Here is an 18230-nt window from a genome sequence, read left to right as displayed (position 1 = left end):
AGCAACTAAACAACAATCCTCAAATACCTGTCTCCCAAAAGGCGAAGGGGAGAATGAAGGGAAAAAAAATTTCAAGGCACTCTGAGATACCCTAAAAGCCACTTCAGCCAGCAGGGGTTGCAGCAATAGCATCTGGCTCCTCCGTGCCCACAGCTCCACAGTCAGCCACCAGAACACAGAGCTTTGGCATTTGGAGGACAAGGTCCTGGCTGTCCACCCTGTATATCCTGCAAATCACGCGCAAACTGCTCCAGGAACATGGGCACAGCTTCCGGCCAGGGGGCTCAGGGCAGGGCATGGGTAGCCACCACTGCACTGAGAGCCAGCGTTGACCGAAATTAACTGTGACTTATCTCCCAAGCCTCCCCTGGAAGCTGCACGCCTTCAAATAGACTCCAGTTTCCAAAATAGTTGCATCAGACAGCTTCTGCCAGTGCCGTCGCTGTCTAGAGAGGAAGCAGATTCCTGGCACTTCCTACTCACCATCTTCTCTGCCGTTCCCAGGCTCTGCTGCTGAAGGTCTGGGGAGAGTGGAGGCTTTCCTGACTGCCCACACGGGTGTTTATCTCTAGATGACGGTGGCTTTACCAAGATACACCCCAATTCTGGATTCTCATTCACCGGATGGCCCTTTCAGTTATAGACTCAAGTATCTTTGAGCTTATAGATACAAAATGCTCAGGAGAATGGGTAGCTTTTATTGTATGTATGTTAAGTGTGTTAGTTCAGTCATGTCTGACTCTTTTGTGACTCCATAAACTGTAGCCCAGGCTGCACTGTCCGTGGGGATTCCCCAGGCAAGAATACTGGAGTGAGTTGCCATGCCCTCTCCAGGGGATCTTCCCAACCCAGGGATCCACCCCAAGTCTCCCACACTGCAGACAGATTTTTTAAATAATCTGAGCCACCAGGGAAGGTTTTACTGTGTGTGTGTGTGTGTGTGTGTGTGTACACATGTATGTGTGTGTGTGTATGTATGTATATATATATATATATATAGTTTGTTTGTTTCATTGTTTTGCTTTTTTCTCAGAGACACTAGCTATGCATTTGCTGGATCTCCTCCTCTAATCTTTTCTTAAAAATTCTTTTTTTTACATTTCAACTGTATTTTGCTAGGAGTTTTCATTTTTATCTTTTGTATCCCTTGCTCAGTGTTGAGCAAGGTCTGTCCTCCCTTTCTGCTTCCTCCAGTTTCATCTTCATTCCTGTTAAGGTTTTATTTTCCTTCTACTTATTTTATGTGTGTGTGTGTGTTCTGCCTCTCTTGCTGTTAACTTGTTATCTCTTCCTCAAATGATTGCTTTTCTACTTTGTATAGAAATGGCCAAATTCTGAGTTTCTATTGTTTTTATTTTCATAAAAGAGGAAGACCATCATGTAAATAGCTTTTCAGAATCAGCTCATCTGAAAAATGTTTAATTTTTTAGAGGACGAGTTTCGGATTCGGCCTCCAGCTTTCATGCCTCATAACGGGAAGGCTAGAGGCAGGTGGAACACACCGTGGTGGGAAGTTGGGATTTAATCAAATTCAGGGAGCCCACCGCTGCTTTATTTTAAAGCACTTGATTGCATTTCTGCTTTGCACGTCCCGGCGTGGTGTGGCTGCCCCTGCAGAAAGCACAGATGGTGACTGTCAAATCCATGCATCAAACCCATGGCCCTCCTGGAGGCAGCTGTGTCCTCCGGCTGGCATCCTGAATGTAGCTATTTTCCAACCATTTTGAAAATTAGCCTTAAATATACTTTAAAAAAAAAACCCACATTTCTGGATGCACCTTCTTCTGCTCCTAACAAAGTCTCAGTTAATCAGAATGATGAAAGGGAGCCTCATCTCCATTTGAGGGGGGAAAAATTGAGTTGTGGGCCATTTATAAAAGCAGATAAAGATGTGACATCTTCATGGATGACATAATCATGATTATTTTTACAGGGAAGAGAAAATGGAGTGATTCACAGCAATTCCAGAGAGCTGAATGCTGGCCAGTGGACACAAGTGTAAGAAGACAGTTTTACTCCAGCCTAAGGAAAGTCTTCCCTGGTGGCTCAAACGGTAAAGAATCTGCCTGCAGTACAGGAGACCCGGGTTTGAGCCCTGAGTCGGGAAGATCCTCTGGAGAAGGGAATGGCTACCCCCTCCAGTATTCTTGTCTGGAGAATTCCACAGACAGCAGAGCCTGGCAGTCAACAGTCCAAGGGGTTGCAAACAGTCGGACACAACTGAGCAACTTTTACTTACTGATAGTTAGAAAAAAATTGTTAACTTAAAACAATGAGTAACATGGACATAACAAGTGCCATGTAAATAGCATCACCAACTCAATGGGCATGAGTTTGAGCAAACTCCGGGAGAGAGTGAAGGACAGGGAGACCTGGTATGCTGCAGTCTGTGGGGTCGCAGTCAGACACGACGGAACTACTGAATAGCAGCAACTGTCTATTAAAGATGAATAAAGGAAATATGTTCTAAGGTGTCTGAGGGACACCAGAGATCTTTTCTGAGGGCCTCTTTTCCACTAAGCAGTAAACAAGGTGGATACGGGTGCCACCTGCACACATCTCCGATCTCGGGCTGGAGAAGGAGTCAGGCAGGTACCCAGCATGGCCTGGAGAGGACTTCGGGCACAGGGACCCAGGCTCCTATGGCATCTGGAACCCGGGCGCCTGGGCTGGACGATTCCCACCCTGATCCCCACTGCTGCATTGAGATCAGACTCTGCTGATTTCATCCGGAGCCATGGTTCATTACAGCCCCCGACTCACACATTTCCTCATTCACTTACCTTTACTAACAGGTTAGAATCTAGAGCTTCTGAGTACAAAAGCATATATATTTCTAAATTGCCCAATAAAAGCTTTATTCAGTTAGAAGTGTATGTTCAGTTTTTTCATTTGTTGCAAATTCCATTCTTGTGCTCTCTGAATAAAACCGTTGGAGGAGAAAATAGTATTTATTCAAGTTGTGTCCTTGAAGGAAATAATAGCTGTCCTCACAACTCCCCTTTTTCATTACTTTTACTACCCAGGTTGAAATAAGCATAGGAGCTGTATAATGATGGCGATGATTATAATGCATAATTCTGTGAAGTTTTTGTTTGAAGGATCTCTCAGTGAAACTGTCTGGTGAGCAACACATGACTTGAGTTCATTTCTGTTTTCTTAGGATTAGGCATTATCAGGATGCAGAATGTATAATTACCCTCTAGGTTGAACTGATGTCTATCTCAGATGAAATGATGTTTCGTCAGGAGGCAATGTGAGGTCCAGATAGGTTAGGTAACATGCCTAAGGTCACACAGCTTGACTCCGGCATAGCTGGGATTGGAACCCAGATCTCTCTGACTCTAAAATCCGTGCCTACTCTTTCCACGGTAGTATGCTTCAGGCAAAATAAAATAATTGCTGAAGACATACACACTGCTGTGGTAAAACAGGAAGGGGTTCTTTATTACAGCAAGGAAGGATCCATGGATCCATGGATCATGCTACAGGGCCTCCATTGCAGGGAAATGAGTGGGGCGGATACATGGTGGATCAGCTCCTTCTCCCTCTAAAATGCAGCATTTCCATGCGAGGTCTCTGTCCTATTCCAGGAATGGTCTGTGGCTTGTATTGTTCATGGCTTCTACCTTAGTTCCTTTTTATTTAATTGTTGTTCAGTTGCTCAGTCGTGTCCAGCACTATAATTCTAAAGCATCAGTTCTTCAGCGCAAAGCCTTCCTTATGGTCCAGCTCTCACATCCATACCCTACACGTTGATCAATTCACTGCACCATTATTTACTGAGCTCCTAAGAGGTGCCAGGCACAGTGGAAAAACACAGGGCGCCGCCTTCAGAGAGAATCAGGCTTCTCGTTTGGAAAGTTCCTGGGGTTATAGCCAGCCTGCGTGACTTTTAAGTCTTTGCTTCTCAAAGTCTGATCCTGAGAACCGTCACAGGAGCATCACCAGAGAGCTTGTAGTAATGACAGAACCTCAGTTCCCCACCACCCATTCTATCAATACATGAGCAAAACCTCCAGGAGACCCAGCACAGCAGAGCCTGAGAAGCTCTGCTCTGAGACTGAGAGTCAAGTCAGGGTAGGGGCCTGAGTTGGTTGGGTGGATTGTATGTTTACTTGCAGTGGTTGTGGTTGTATACCTGTGGGTTTAAATTGTCCTTCACATGGCAAACTCTCTTTGAGGGATTGTTAATGTAAGCGACACTCCCTGGTACTGGAGAGCACCACTAAATTACAAGTAAGCAAATAGAGATTTATCTCTCCTGTTCGAAAAATGACAACTTTCCAGACACTGCTCATGTTTCCTTCTGCAAATATTTATCCAGTTACCCTTGCATTCAGGGGATTTGTGCTCACTCAGACGTTGTGAATTGGTATTTGCAGGCTTGGCCAAGCACCTGCTTGTGTGGCCAGCAAGGGTTTTCATAAATGTTTAATCCTTTGTGAGCATTTAAAAACCGAGAGATTTTCATGTAAAAATGCAGACTTCTGGCTTCTCTTGAAAATCAGGCAGCCCCACCTTCCTGATGACACAACAGGCTGGCTCTGGGGGTCCCCTCCAGTTTACCCACCCCCACCCACTCCGCCAGCCTTCTGGACTGGAGGCCCCAGAGCTGACCCTGCCTCCTGGAATAGCCACCTTTTAGTCACCTTCAGAGTCTCCGTTCAGAAGCAGCCCCCACAGGAGGAGAGAAGAGGGCAGCACTGGTGGTGAGGATGGATATATGGCTCCAGGCTTGAGATCCTCAGCCCTGGTGCAGGAGTTCATAAAGGCATCAGTGCCCACTCCCATCGACACCCCAGAAAGTCTGATTTAACTGGTTTGGGCATCACCAGATTTAAAAATCTCCGCTGGTGATTCTAATCTGGCTTGAGAACTACTAGCTGAGCCCATCTATCAATACATTACTTGCAAAAAAAAACCTGAATTATGCCAAAGTGAGGAATAAAACGTGCATATATATGTGTGTATGTGGATACATGGCCTTCCCAGGTGGCTCAAGTGGTAAAGAATCCTCCTGCAATGCAGGAAATGCAGGTTCCATCCCTCGGTCAGGAAGATCTCTTGGAGAAGGAAATAGCAATCTACTCCAATATTCTTGCCTAGAGAATCCCATGGACAGAGGAGCCTGACAGGCTACAATCTGTGAGGTCGCAAAGAGTCAGACACGACTGCACACACACACACACACACACGCACATAAATTGACAGAATTTACACTGAAGCCTCATTTCTCTGGACGCTGGTGATCCAAGATGTTTTATCTAATGACCGACCATCTACTTTCCTATAGAACAAGTCAGCCAAGCAGATGAGTACTGTAAGCAAGATGGCTTTAAACTGTGTTATAGAAACTAGACTTTTTTTTTTTTTAGGATTTAAATTCAAATCCTGCCTTGAGCTAAATATAATTTACATTCTCGATTACAAAAACGAGAATTTGCAGGATACCAGACAGAATTGTGAGTAGATCAGCCAGGGCCCCTCTGACAATTGCTTTTACCGTAGAATTGCTTTTACTGCCTTGTCTATTATCACATAGCCTAAAATTCTATTAGTACTTTAATTGCTTTAGAACAATGTTTATTATTGTTGGAATTCAGCTGTTCATGCCACAGAAATCTCCATCTGAGGGACATCATTAGAGGATGACTTCCTGTAACACCGCAGCTTTAGTGGGACCCGTCCCCTCACCCCAACCCTGATCCTGCTCAGGTCCTCAGATTTGCAGATTTGTGCTGCAGCACTCCGGCAATTGAAGTGCCTGCCTTTTCGGGCAGAGCCTTTTGATGAGGGAGTCTGACAATCGCCAGAGTAATTCATGCGATGGCTTTATGCAAGAAATTTCATTATTTCTAATAGCTGATGGTGGTTTAATATTTTAATGTAATTATGCTTAATTATATATTGTAATAACGCATTGATCAGGCTTTGGATCTGGGTCTAAGTAAAATACAGCTTGTGGAAAATTTTCCTCCAGTTTTTTTTTTTTTTCCTCTAAAAAGGAATTAAGTCCTGAAGTGAAACTGGATGCAAATCCGACAAGCAATCTCTTGCCAGAGAAAATATTGGCATAATATATTTGAATGGCCTAGTTTATCAGCTCCCTTGGCTAAATCCCCAAAGCATACACTGTTTGAGAATTATTTCGGAGCTGCTGTTCCTCACCCTTGCGCTAACCTACTTTGGGTCATTTCTGTTTTGTTTTATGAGCTTTTACCAACCGGCCTTCTGCGTGTGGGGGACACATGTCATTTACTGTGATGGTGGTTAAAATGGGGAGAAGGGCTTGGAACTAATGGCAAGATAAGACTGCGGCCTCACTGGTCTGTGCTGCCCACTGTGGCCGGACACACCAGCTGGATGCAGACAGCAAGAGCTGACATACAGCCCCCCAGTGTAGGGGCTGCGCGGACCCTTCCCCACCCCACATCCCCACCAAGGCATCTCCCTTGTGACGGCCCCCAAGGTGTGGGGCCTGGGGCCTGACAGCCATCCAGACTCGGGGCCTGACAGCCATCCAGACTCGGGGCCTGACAGCCATCCAGACTCGGGCCTCAGCGAAGTCCCCAGAAACAGAAAGGCCAGCCCACCCAGTCTTGAAAGGAGAGGAAGGGAAGGGAAGGGGAGAGGAAGGTAGAAAAGAGACCCCAAAAAGGAGCAGTGCCTCACATCCACACAGTCCTACCCCATGGAAGGAACCCCGTTCCCATGAGAATCCTGCCTTGTTGCTGACTCACGCCGTCTTCCAGCGGAGAAACCTGAGGCTCTGGAAGTGGGACGCACGGACGCGGCGCACACGGGCATGCACGGGGCAGCCTGTCGCCGAGTCCGGGGCTCTGCCCCCACGTCACAGCAGCCTGGCTGCACCCGCAGGCAGCTCCTCACAGGGGACGGTGCTCCCTGGCTCAGAACTGTTCATTCTGCGCTTAGCAGAGTTTAACACTGCCTGTTTTGAAATCTTTCCTCAAGAGCACATTGTGAAGTTTAGAAAAAGGAAACAACAGGAAAAAAAAAAAAAAAAAAAACCTTGCCACCACCAGAGGAGAGAAGGCAGAGGAAACCTCCCAGCAGAGGCTCCCAGGGAAGGTTTATTAAAGGTCACCTCGTTTGTGACGGATGAGATGGTTAGATGGCATCACTGACTCAGTGGTCATGAATCTGAGCAAACTTCGGGAGATAGTGAAGGACAAAGAAGCCTGGTGTGCTGCGGTCCGTGAAGTTGGCAAAGAGTTGGACACAACTTAGTGACTGAACCACCGACCACAACCTCTCTGGCGCTGCCGGAGAGCACAACCCGTAAACCTCGTGGAGATGAGAAACATCACGAGGTCTATGGGAAGAGGGGTGGTGGGGGGCAGAGTCTGGGAATGGCTTTGATCCCACCTCTGTGCTTTGCTGGTCCTGGGACTGGGGACTGGAGCCAGGTCACTAGGTACCCACACATCTGGAGCCCCAGCATCCCCTGGGGTGGGGCTCAACCACATATCCTGTTAGCTGCACTTCTGGCAGGCGGGACAGGGGGGTATCCTGCAGGTGAAAGGTGTTCTTGTTTCTATGCCTTTACCAGTCCAACATCCGAACACATATGCACTTCATCATGTTCAAGTCTTTGCAACCCCGAGAGCTGTAGCCCACCAGGCTCCTCTGCCATGGGATTCTCCCATGGGCAAGAATAGTGGCGTGGCTTGTCATGTCCTTCTCCAGGGGATCTTCCCCACCCAGGGATCAAACCCGCGTCTCATATCTCCTACATTGGCAGACAGGTTCTTTACCACTAGCGCCACCTGGGAAGCCCCTTCCATGGTCCGAATGGAGCAGGTCAAAGCCTGCATCTCCTTCGGCCTCTCACTTTGTTCTCACGGGCCCCAGCTGCCCCACCAACACCACCTCTGTGAATTGACTGCTGTCTCTGACCGGGTCACTCTTACTCGCCAGACCTAAGCCAGGATGGCATGATCGCACCTAGGCTGCTGGCTGGCCCCATGTATGGCGGGCACATTCAGAGTCACTCTGACACTGCGTTCTTCTCGGACCCTCAGCTGCAACCATCCCCCAACACTGACTGCAGAATCTGCCTTTTTACTTGGACTGTCTCCTGAAATACATCTGCAGTGCCCTCTCCCTGCCCCCCATAAGCCCCTTACTACAAATCTCCTCTCTCTTCTGTGTCCTTCACCCTGATCTCGTGTGCTCTGACCTTGACCCCATAGATGTCACACCTCAAGGCCCAACTCCTACCTCCCAGGCAGGTGAGTAACTTCCTCCCCGTGGATTCTTCCTAAATATTCATTTCCAGACCAGTCTTTGCCTGTGTGTTGATAATATTCCTCGATTCCTTAAATGCCCATCGGTCCCTTCATAAGGCTGTGTAATGTCAAGACCAAGGGCACAGACCGGGAGGCCAGACAGCCCAGCAGCAGGTCCTGACTTTGCCACTTTCTAGAAGGTTCTTGGGCAAATTCCATTCCCTCTTTGTGCCTTAAAACAGTGCCTGACACCTAGTGCTATGTGAGAGCTAGGCCTTGTGGGGTGGGGTCAGCTTGGGAGGCAAAGGGGAAGAAGGCTGAATTGTAGCAGTTTTGAGCAGGAAAAGCTGAGCGTTTCACCTAGTATTGGATAGAACATTCTTTGCCTGCATTTCCCCTCCAGGGCTGTTTCAGGTCTGTCTGGATCTCTCTCTGGACCCATCTCTGCACCCCCCACGCCCCCACCCCCGCCCCCGCTACCCTGTGCTGCCGGTCACATTACTGCCTTTGGTTCAGTTCGTTATGCTTTTCCTTTTTGTCTTCCTCGTCCACCCAGCTCTCTCATTAGAACTTGTGGGAAAGAGCTTTTTACTTACATTTCAGAGCAGTATATAAATAGCCTGCTTAGTTTCAGCCAGCAGGTAAAAGCTTTTGTCAAATCATTCCTCCTCCCCGGGTCACTGTTTTCTGGGGCTCCCAGGAAGGAAAAGTTGAGAGTTACATGTTTTTCTAATCATTAAGGAAGCACAACTTGCGGCCCAAGCGGCAGTGTTCCATTTCCCTACCTATAATTGACCGATATGATTTGGACCACTCATCAACACCTGTAACATTTTTTCTTCTGAGAAAAATTCTCCTAAAGACTCTTAGATTATGACATAAGATTCAAGAAAACCAAAGTTCAAAAATAACTGAGAAACAAGGCTCAGATTCACTCCATGCAAATTACTTCAGCACATCATTTCTTCACCGAGAAAGAAATGAGAGCGTAAGCAAAAATAGCCAGTGTTTGAAAGAATAACCTGGACAGATGAGGGATCGGGGCGGGAGGGGGGGGTCCCCGGAATTCCCCACTCCTGTTCAAAGTCTGAAGCAGAATGGCATTTCCCCCATATAGTTACGTGGGGGATATCTGGCATTGTTACAGTTACATAATTAAATACATTAAACATTTTCTTAGGGCTCCCTGGTAGTTCAGTGGTAAGGAACCCACTTGCCGATGCCGGAGACTCAGGTTCAATCCCTGGGTCAGGAAGATCCCCTGAAGCAGGACGGCATGGCAACCCACTCCAGTATTCTTGCCTGAAGAATCCCATGGACAGAGGAGCCTGGGGTCACAAAGAGTCGGACCTGACTTAGCAACTAAACCACAGAAACTACTTCCTTCCCTAACTCATTAACATTGATCCTGCAACTGAAAAATCCATCAGCCTCAGTCCTTCAGACATAACCTCATTCTCGGGACTCCCACAGGATCTTCAGTGGAAGGCAGCCTTTCCAAAAAAAATCATAAATCCTGGTTGCAGTTACTTTCAACAGAGGTGAAATCAGGGTTTTGTGTACAAGTGTCATTTACTTGAGAAAGGGACTTATCTGGTCATCACAGGGTCCCCTTTGCATCGGAAATGAGGCTCCATTTACAACAGACTGTCTCCCTGCTGTATGAGTGACTCAGGGCTCCCTGAACAGGGACCCACCAGGGTTTATTATTTCCATGCCCACGATGAAGTAGCGACCCAAGGAAATTGCCATCTCTCTGCTGAGGTGATGACGCCCTGGCACATGTCCTCAGGTGCCCGTTGTTACTAGAATGTCTGATAGGGGCGGGGGTGGGGGTGGTGCTCACCAGATGGCACTAGTGGTAAAGAAACTGCCTGCCAATGCAGGAGACATAAGAGATGTGGGTTCGATCCCTGGGTCTGGAAGATCCCTTGGAGGAGGACATGGCAACCCACTCCAGTATTCTTGCCTGGAAAATCCCACAGACAGAGGAGCCTGGTGGTCTACAGTCCATGGAGCTGCAAAGAGTCAGACATGACTGAAGCAACCTAGCACGCATGCACTAATATGGTAGGTTTGGAATACTTGCTTAGAAGCTACCTGGACATAGTTCCTTAGTAGGTATTTTTACTAGTACTTATAAAATATGTAATTTTTAAATCGTGTATCTTATAATCATATAAATGGGAAACAATAGTCAATTAATTAATTCCAGAAAAAATCATGCCATCTCTTATCCCACCACATAGGCACGTGATAGATGTCAGAGCTTCCATCCAATCTCTTGTAATCTTGGAAATTAGGGAGATTGTCATTTGTGTACGATATCATGAATGTGTAAAATTAGCATCTAGGTCAAAATGTGAGAGTGTGAAAATGTTAGTTGCTCAGTCGTGTCCGACTTCCTGCGACACGATAGCCCGCCCGGCTCCTCTGTCCGTGGGATTCTCCAGGCAAGGATACTGGAGTGGATTGCCATGTCCTCCTTCAGGGGATCTTCCTGACCTAGGGATCAAACCCGTGCCTCATTTTGTCTCCTGCATTGGCGAGTGGGTTCTTTACCACTAGCACCACCTGAGCTCTGCTCAACCTTCAGGAAATCCAGCCTCCATCTTCCCCCAAACAAACAGATTCATTTAGTGGGGACACAGACCTAAGAGCACAATGTGCTCAAGTGCGCGGCACCACGCTGGCCCCCTCCCTGCCTTGAGTGGTGAGCTCAAGGCCATCCTGCCACTTGAACTGCATCCCTGTCCTCAGTGGTGGGAGCCGTGGGCAGCAGCGGACGGAAGAGTCTAGTGCTGTTCAGCAGAGCTGCCAACCACACCTTGGGTTCATTTCCAAGTGGCTGCTCAGTGCCCAAGGCAATCTGCTTCCCAAATGAACGTGTGGAAAATTTCCTTTTTAGGAGTCCAGCGAGGTTTGGTGTTTTTTTGTTTTGTTTTGCTTTGTTGCATTTCAGAGGCCTTCAGGAATGTGATCACTGCCACTGGACATCTTTGTTCCTCCAAAACATGAGCCTCACTCCTGGTGTCTTTTCAGAATCCTGACATCTTGGAAACCACACGTGATTGGTTCATCCAGGGCATGGGTTTGAGACATATGTGATGTGTTTTTTAAGCCCGCGGCATTTCAGTGAAAGCAACCGGCTGATGGATACGGCAGTTCTTTTCCAGAATAAAGCCAGGCTTTGGCTCAGGTCTTAATCCCTAAGAGCACAGAGCTTTTAACTCCTGGTTTCCCAGAAGAGCCCTGGTGATTCTGCATGTCGGAACTGCAGACCTCTGTTCTGTGACGCTTCTTCCCTCGCTTTCCAGGGCATGTTTTGTATACGCTCCTGTCCAACTTGACGACTTCATTAAGGAACATTCACACTTGTAAACCTACTGGCTTTGCGAAGAAGACGTGAAGTTTCAGCCTTACACACTGCTGGCTGAACGACTCGGAGGAGATAACCTATTTACATACTAAAAAGGTCAGTGTCGGACAGTTCGCATCTAGAAATGAATTCGCCTCTGCCGGCAACTGGAGCAGAAGAATTTGGGGGAGGGCCGCAATTTTGCTATCTCTCTGTATAGACAGCACACGGGAGTAAAGATGCAGGATGTCTGTGCGCGGTGGTCAGGCAGAGATGGGCATGTGGACAGGCTCCCTTTCCGATCACTAACCAGTAGGTGACTGTGAGCTTGTAGACTGTGAACGTTGCAGGGCAACCTCACCTACTAACAACTGTAATTAATTTGAGATGGAAATATATGCCTGATAGGGTTTTCCCGGTGACTCAGCAGTAAAGACTCTGCCTGCAGTGCAGAAGCCTAAGGAGACCTGGGTTTGATCCCTGGGTCAAGAAGATTCCCTTGGAGGAGGACATGGCAACCCACTCCAGCATTCTTGCCTGGAGAATCCCCTGGACAGAGGAGCCTGGCCGGTTACAGTCTATAGTGAAGACACGAAAGAATCAGACTCGATTGAGCCCTGCTTACTTACCCTGTCTACACATTAGTAAAGGCAGACTTTGAGAGGGCCAAAGACAGTTCCTTTTGTGGTCTTCCCTTTCAGAGCCTTTCAAAATATCAACAGCTTTACTTGGCTAATGCGTGTTGAAAGAATCTTAAAAGACATCACTATAAAGTCCAGAGTTTTCTCTGAAATCTCTGTAGTGATTTTGTCCTTGCCTGTTTGTATATTCAAAGCAAAATAATGAGGGAATTGAGATCTGTGCATGCTAACTCGCTTCGGTCCTGTCAGACTCTTTGCAACACCCCCATGGATTATAGCCTGCCAGGCTCCTCTGTCCACGGGATTCTCCAGGCAAAAATACTGGAGTGGCTTGCCATGTCCTACCTCCAGAGGATCTTCCCCACCCAGGGATGAAGCTCACATCTCTTATGTCTCCTGCATTGGCAGGTGGGTTCTTAACCACTAGGGCCACATGGAAAGCCCATTGACATCCATAGCTCCATATAAATGTCTGGCTATAATAGAAGAGTAAAGTCCCTTTTGAAGGTGGAAAAGGCTGTTCAGAAAGGCTGGGGAGGAGTGTGGGCGGAAGAGGACTCTGACTCCTTGGTGAGAGCAGCCGGCGCCCTTGCAGCCTTAGGGCCAAGGCCACTCAGAGCTCTGGTCCCGAGGGAGCACCCCATTCGGAGGGTCTGGCTAGGGCTCCGCTCTCAGCTGCAGCCTGTTCCCTGAGTCCCCTGAGGTCGTCGTGCCTGCAGGGCTTACAGCAGCAGCTGGCACCCAGGTGTTCCCCCGGGATCCTGAGCTACATCCCACACCCGATGCCACCCCACCGGGGGACCCTGGGAGCCAGACGTGGACCCGGGCCCATGGTGATGAAGGCGGCGGCTTCCAGGAGGGAAGCGGGCTTTGTGTGCTGCGCATCCAGGCGGCCAGGGTGCGGTCCACTTAGGGCTGCATCCACCAAGGCTCTGCACCTTCCCTGCCTCCCGACTAAGGGAGAGAGGCCGGTATAGGCACAGACCAGCTCCTCCTTGCCATCAGCGGGTCACAGAGATTATTCGAAACTGCTTAGCAAACGGCCATGTTCTCGGGCCTTCACAACGTCTGATTCTCATGACTGTGGTTTTGAAATAGAGCGGCAGCAATGTGGCTGTGTTGGGGAGGGTGATGCCTGGGCAGTGATGCCATCTGTCCAGGGTTCCACTGGGTCAGCCCTCGGAGGGGAGGGGCTACAAGGATGCCCCAGGAGGCCGCCTTTCTCGCCCCTTTACATCTCTTGCAGGGCGCTTGGCCACACAGATGCCCCAGGCGCTGCACCAGCCTGTCTTCACGTCGTCCTTGTTGGCCCAGCCTTTCCGGGACCCTCCCCTGGGCCAGCTTGGCTGACGTGCAGGCCTGCAAGGTGGCCGGATAGGCACTGGAGGAGGTTGAGAGGCCGCTCGGGGTGGGGGTGGTGGACCTGCACACAGCCAGGTTTCCCTTAGTTGCAGAGTCCTCGTGTCAAATTCCAGGTCCACACCTGAGGGAGAAGCAGACCTGGCCTGAGGAAGCTCGTGAAGCCCCTGGGTGGGCCCTGCATGCCCCTCACCCCCAGCCTTCTCCAATGCCGGCTCTACCGCCTGTCCCCCAGGGTGGTGGGATTGAGGCTTCAGCCCCGCATCACAGGTTTCCTGTGAGGAGACATGTACCATGTGAGCCCTCAGGCATGTGCCCTGGCAGCCCCTGGTGAGCCCCCCATGCACTGTGCCCGAGGGGGTCCCTCTGCCCTGTGTCCACCTGCAGCCACAGGTGAGCCGGTCAGCCTCAGGTTTATTTGTAAACTAGGTCACCACGTGGTGAAAGACACCGGACAGAGGGGAAAATGGATTCAGTTCAGTTCAGTCGCTCAGTCATGTCCGACTCTTTGCGACCCCATGGACTGCAGCACGCCAGGTTTCCCTGTCCATCACCCACTACCCAGAGCTTACTCAAACTCATGTCCATCAGGTCAGTGATGCCATCCAACCATCTCATCCTCTCTCATCCCCTTCTCCTCCCACCTTCAATCTTGCCCAGCATCAGGGTCTTTGCAAATGAGTCAGTTCTTCGCATCAAGTAGCCAAAGTATTGGCGTTTCAGCTTCAGTATCAGTCCTTCCAATGAATATTCAGGACTGATTTCCTTTAGGATGGACTGGTTGGATCTCCTTGCAGTCCAAGGAAACATTTCATGCAAAGATGGGCACAATAAAGGACAAAAATGGTATGGACCAAGCAGAAGATATTAAGAAGAGGTGGCAAGAATACACAGAAGAACTATACAAAAAAGATCTCCATGACCCAGATAACCACAATGGTGTGATACTCACCTAGAGCCAGACATCCTGGAATGTGAAGTCAAATGGGCCTTAGGAAGCATCACTATGAACAAAGCTAGTGGAGGTGGAATTCCAGTTGAGCTATTTCAAATCCTGAAAGATGATGCTGTGAAAGTGCTGCACTCAATATGCTAGCAAATTTGGAAAATGAATTAGATTTTAATATAAACATGTCCAACAGCATTGTCAATGCGCACTCAGCTGACCCTGAACCCTGAGAGGTGAGTGGACACCTCACTTCACTCCCTGGGCCTGTATCCCAGAGCCTCTCACTAAGCCCAGCACTGAGTAGATCTCCCAGTAAGCATTTGTTGAATGTATGCTGAACAGCAAGGGCATTTGAGCTGGATTTTGAAACAAAAGTGGGCTATGTCCAAGCAGAGAAAAGAAGAAACGCCATGCATGGGAGGAAAACCAGAAGTGGAGGGGACACCGAAGACAGTGAACTGCATTCACACAATCGGGAGGCGCGTATGCTTGTTTGCCCATTTTACAGACAGGGAAGTAGAGGCACCAGAGACCGAGGAACCTCTTAAGGTCACACAGTCAGAGCTGCGTCCTGAGTTGATGTCTCACCCCCAAGCACCCTGCCCACTGGGCTTCAGGAATCTGGGCCTGGGATGGGAAAAGGGTCAAGCCTGGGCCGAGCATGCAGGCCAATCACGCAGTACCCATGTCTTAGGCCAAAAGTCCTATTGTGAAGCTGGTGCTTCAGGGAGGTGCAAACAGCGAAGACATGCTAGGAGATGAGCATGAGAAGGGGCCGGGCTGGGTTCGGAGGGTGGAGCCACCCCACAGGAACTAGATGGGACACAGGATGAAAAGGTGAGATGAGACAGGCTGATTCCTTTTATAGCCTCTGCTTCACGGCCTGGCACTTAATTAGGATAATGACGTGTCAGCGATGCAGCCCACAGTCTTCATCGGGAAGAATGGGAAAGCAGTGGTGTCGTCAAAAAATGGAACTTTGGGGACAGGATCCAGTTTGAGGGCTGGAGGATAAGATGATGAATTTATTGTGGGACCTTCTGAGCTCAGGTCCCCGCAGGTGACACCAAGGGCAGAAATATCAGATGGGGCCTCACCAGGCATGACTCCCAGAGAGCATGGCCAAGAATGGAGGCCAGTGGGTCCATGACTAGGAAGCATAGGAAGTGGGGAAGGCAGAGGCCGGCAGTGAGAGTCCAGGTCACAGGGTTCCCGCTGGGGCTGTGGGATTGGGCTGCAGGGGATTTGGGAAAACTCCGTGTGTATGTGTGCGTGTGTGTGTGTGTTAGTTGCTCAGTCGTGTCTGACTCTTTGTGACCCCATGGTCTGTCCATAGAATTCTCTAGGCAAGGACACTGGAATGGGTTGCCATATGCGTGTATCTTTTTCCCTTAAGAGGAAGGCCACAGCTTTTGTTAACTTCTGGAGGGTGGGAGGAGCATTATCCCAGAGCAGGAATCACTCTTATGGAATATCAGAATGCTTAGAATTTAGAATTCTAATTTCAGAACATTAGAGTTTCTTTAGGAAATTTGTGTTTGGTGGGGGTGGGGGCAGGGGTGGGGGCGGGCGTGGAGAGGGTTCTGATCTGATAAGTTTCAAGTCTGACACTGAACGAAGTGGAGTTTGAGGGGTGATTAAAGGAAAGTAGCTGGCCCAGCACAAGTCTCCCCAGGCTGGGGCACGTCTCAGAAGGGAGATGGTGAGGGAGGCCCAAAGATGCCATGGAAAATGATCAGGAAGCCCGAGTCACAGTTCTGAGCTCTCTGTGATGGGTACACGAGGCATCCCAGCCTTTCATTGCTGGAAGAGGTCTTGTACATTTTCTAGATTAACGACACAGCAGGCATTGGAGAGGCCTCTGTGACTGTGGCCACCCTCAGGGTTGCATCTCAGAGACAACAGCCCACGATATTCCCTAACGTTGACATACCTTTGACTTGCTAACTACCATTGGATGCCCCTGAGGACAAGGACCGCATCCTAAATTTCCCTCTGAATTCTCTCTCACTCTGTAGCACATTTTCTGGCACCAAAATTGGTCTCCAAGAAGAGTCTTTGGAGGTTCAAAGTGTGGGTGCTGTGATGGTTCTGTTTGTATAGTTGAAAACGAGGCGGCTCCCTAGGGGGCATCTTAGTCTCATCCACTGAGGCCACAGTGTCTGTTCTGTGAGCATGCATGCTCAGCTGCTCAGTCATGTCCGACTCTTTGCGACCCCTTGGACTGTAGCTCACCGGACTCCTCTGTCCATGAAATTTCCCAGGCAAGTACACTCGAGTGGGTTGTCACGCCCTCCTCCAGGGAATCTTCCCTACCCAGGGACTGAACCTGCATCTCCGGCATTGGCAGGTGGATTCTTGACCACTGAGCCACCTGGGAAGCCCATGTCTGCATTAGGAGTGGCGCGTGAGGAAGTGAGGACTTGAGGAGCTGAGCGGGCTGGGGGAGCGCTATTCCTCTGCTGTTTGTTCCCATGGGGCAGAGACACATCTCAGTGTGGAAGATGACTGGTGGGTCCTCGTGTTAAGCGCCATCTGGGGAGACTTAAGGCAGGTTGTTGTCTCTGGCCAGAGATGCAACACAGGACAGTCGCTCTTGTTTGCTTTCCTGGCCAGAAGGAGGCTTCCACTCCAAGCTCTGTTACCTGCCTGGGTCTTTGGCACCTCACCCGGAGGTGGGGGCTGGCTTTGAGCTCCTTTCCTGTTTCTCTGGCTCTTTCTGCCAGAGCAGATTCTTTCAGAGCACAGGCAGGCCATGAAGTCAATGCAATGGTTCTAAACAGAGAGACGAGGCCGGAAGACAGCTCATCATCCCATCGCAGAGGTTACTGTTTTGTGAAACCTTCGTTAGGAATGTGGGGGTGAGCACACGCGCAAGGGGTAGTCCCTGGGGAGCATATTTCTTACTCTAGTCGTGGAAGTGTTCTATAGATGGGTGCAAACATTTAAGAGTAGGGGCTAAATTAGCCATATCTTTTCACATCTTTATAGCAAGTGTCTTGCCAGAGCAGCTGTGAGACAGATGTGCGAGTGCAGGGGTGAATTAGGAGGGGAATTTTCTGCAGCCCCTCCTGCCAGGTGTCCATGGGCACAGGCAGGCAGGTGTGACGTGTACACTCATCACAGGGTGCCACTCGGGGATGCCCAGTGTCTATAAGGTCACTTTTATTTCTTACATTCAAAAATGCCTTTTAAAGCAGCATGTGTAAATCTCCCCGGCCTCACCCAAGGGCTCCCTACATGTCCATTAGCTCTGAAAGATGGTGATCACTTCCACACAATCTTTGCACAGGAGGAAGTGTTGAGAAAAAGTCAGGATGATGCTGCCTAGGCAGAGCAGCCTTATACAGTTAGGCCATGAAAAGGGGCAACTAATCAACTCCATTGTTGACAAGAGACCTGGGCTGGAGACACAGTCCCCAGTGGACCTGGAGCCAGGACAGTCAGGGGTATGGAAGCGCTGGCTCAGCAAGATGGAAACATGGGCATCAAGAGACATTTAAGGGAGCAGCAGCCCCACTGAAGGAAACAGGCCCGCTGGTCTGCACAAGGTTGCCTGGGAGGAAGTCAGGTGGGGCAAAGGGCCCAGCTCAGAGCCTGCACAAAGTCATCATTCCTAGTCTTTCCAAACTCTACGTCATCCCCAGAACCCACTGACTCGGTGTCCTTCC

General features: G+C 49.4%; 1 long non-coding RNA gene across 3 annotated transcripts in view; it reads left to right on the top strand.

The window, feature by feature from the left end:
- Positions 1-2871, top strand: part of LOC138428126 (uncharacterized) — a 243060-nt gene extending 240189 nt beyond the window's left edge. For all 3 annotated transcript variants that reach the window (XR_011252287.1, XR_011252288.1, XR_011252285.1), the window contains exon 6: positions 1934-2871. This is a non-coding gene — a long non-coding RNA (uncharacterized lncRNA). The remainder of the gene's footprint in view (positions 1-1933) is intronic.
- Positions 2872-18230: the final 15359 nt, after the last annotated feature.

Source organism: Ovis canadensis, chromosome 23, assembly GCF_042477335.2.
Source record: "Ovis canadensis isolate MfBH-ARS-UI-01 breed Bighorn chromosome 23, ARS-UI_OviCan_v2, whole genome shotgun sequence".
Classification (NCBI taxonomy): Eukaryota; Metazoa; Chordata; class Mammalia; order Artiodactyla; family Bovidae; genus Ovis; species Ovis canadensis.
Note: the sequence above shows the minus strand (reverse complement) of the source record. Positions and strands in the feature narration are given on the sequence as shown.